General features: G+C 27.9%; 1 protein-coding gene across 3 annotated transcripts in view; it reads right to left on the bottom strand.

Moving 5' to 3' along the window:
• The window catches only part of LOC119576957 (probable phospholipid-transporting ATPase IF), a 20681-nt gene that overhangs the window by 17561 nt on the left and 620 nt on the right, over nt 1–2500 (bottom strand). The window lies entirely within an intron of this gene.

The raw sequence follows: 2500 nt of genomic DNA, 5'->3' as shown, positions 1-2500 counted from the left end.
TTGTCATTATTATTGTTATTATTATTTTTTTTATTATTATTATTATCATTACTATTATTATCGTATATCATCATTATCATCATCATCATCATCGTCATCGTCATCGTCATCGTCATCGTCATCGTCATCGTCATCGTCATCGTCATCGATATCGATATCGTTATCGTTATCGTTATCGTTATCGTTATCGTTATCGTTATCGTTATCGTTATCGTTATCGTTATCGTTATCGTTATCGTTATCGTTATCGTTATCATTATCATTATCATTATCATTATCATTAATTCTGTTATTATTGTTGATGTTATTATCATTTTTAGTATTGTTGTTATAATGAAGATAATGATTATCATCATCATTATTATTATTAGTAGTAGTAGTAATAGTAGTAGTAGTAGTTTCAATACTGGTGTTGTTATTATTATTATTATTATGATTATGATTATGATTATGATTATGATTATGATTATGATTATGATTTGATATGATTATGATTATGATTATGATTATGATTATGATTATGATTATGATTATGATTATGATTATGATTATGATTATGATTATGATTATGATCATGATCATGATCATGATCATGATCATGATCATGATCATGATCATGATCATGATAATAATAATAACATCATGATCATGATCATGATCATGATAATAATAATAACATCATGATCATGATCATGATCATGATCATGATAATAATAATAACATCATTATTATCATCATTATTATCATCATTATTATCATCATTATTATCATCATTATTATCATCATTATTATCATCATTATTATCATCATCATTATCATTATCATCATTTTTATCATCATATTATATTACTATTGTAGTAATTATTATTATTACTATTATTTATTAATTTTATTATTATTATTACTATTATTTATTAATTTCATTATTATCATTATTATCATTATTATCATTATTATCATTATTATCATTATTATCATTATTATCATTATCATTATCATTATCATTATCATCATCATCATCATCATCATCATCATCATCATCATCATCATCATCATCATCATCATATTGCTTCTAATACTACATTTTTTAAATCATCATCATCACCCATTTTCACCCTTTATCATTATCATCATTACAATCGTTATAATTACTGTAATTACTACAAACATTAGGATCGTTTAAGTTTTATCTACAATCGATCATTTTCACTGAAGATATATATCCTACATTTATGCATATATGATAACACAATGTATTTAGTCTGCTAGAAAGATATCGTAAGATAACGTATTTTTCAACATTGTTTGTAATCAGTTATTTGAAATTCTGGTTATAACAAACGTTCCATTAATGAATTACGAGTTTCTTATAATTATACTCCGTATCTTGTCAGGAATTGAAAAACTGTCAACTCACTCTTGAATCTCGAGTACTCCGCGTTTCTGTCTCTTTTGAGAAAAAAAGTCGTGTAAATTTATGGAAATATTGTATATGAATATCCAATATACCAATCATATGTAAAACATATGTATGACGAGTCATATGATCAGAATGAAGAAGAAATTTGGTGAATGGTAGTAGCCTAATTCTAGTAATGTAATCATGATACGGGAGATAGTGTCTTAATGTACACGAAATAAAATTTGATGATAAAAGTGTCTCGAGAACGCGCCTTTTTACATACTTGAAGTGTTTCCGTAATCTGATAACCTGGGAATGAAAAAGGTAGAAAATTCAGACGGTTTGAATTAAAGGTTTAGCATTAGGAATTCGCAACCAGGGGCCGAAAACTCAAACGCTTTACGTCGTGTATCTCCTTAAGGCGCCGTAGCTTAAGGTCGATCAGGCTCATACACAGAGCAAGGCAAGGTCTATATCAGTACTTATAATAGACCTTGGAGCAAGGGATTCGCATTATTGTTACAAGTCAAGGTGGTTTAGATTAGCGAATTACGGCGAACCATAAATGATTTTTTTTCAGCTTTAGAATGATTACTAAAACTTTACAATTTGGGTTTTGCTCAATTAAAGTTTGTATCAGTGTATGAACCAATCGTGGACTACTAAATCAGGCAGCAAGTGCGATTTAGGTACTGTCTTCGCCTCGGATGCAATGTCTTTATTTGTGTCTTTACTATTATAACTGTTAATATGAATATATCTATGATTAGTATCGACGTTTGTGGGTGAGTGGGCATCATGATGATTCTGAGAAAAAAAAATATATACATAGAGAGATAGGTAAGACTTATTATAAATATTATTTGTTAAACTGATAATTGGTATGAAATTTAAAGCAAACATTACTTTTGTAATATTTGCAATCCTTTCGAGGAGACAATACTTCGTTCCTAAATTCACGATATTCATGCATTCCCTGATTTTTTTTATATAAGGAATAATGCATATTTCTACTGCGTTAATAAGTCTAAAACATATTCATTCAAAAGTTTCATTATGCCACGGGCTGAATCAGCGTTGTGTTTACAAACAACTCAG

This window comes from Penaeus monodon, chromosome 9, assembly GCF_015228065.2.
Source record: "Penaeus monodon isolate SGIC_2016 chromosome 9, NSTDA_Pmon_1, whole genome shotgun sequence".
In the NCBI taxonomy this organism is placed as follows: domain Eukaryota; kingdom Metazoa; phylum Arthropoda; class Malacostraca; order Decapoda; family Penaeidae; genus Penaeus; species Penaeus monodon.
The sequence above is the reverse complement of the archived record's forward strand: the minus strand, read 5'-3'. Positions and strand labels throughout refer to the sequence as shown.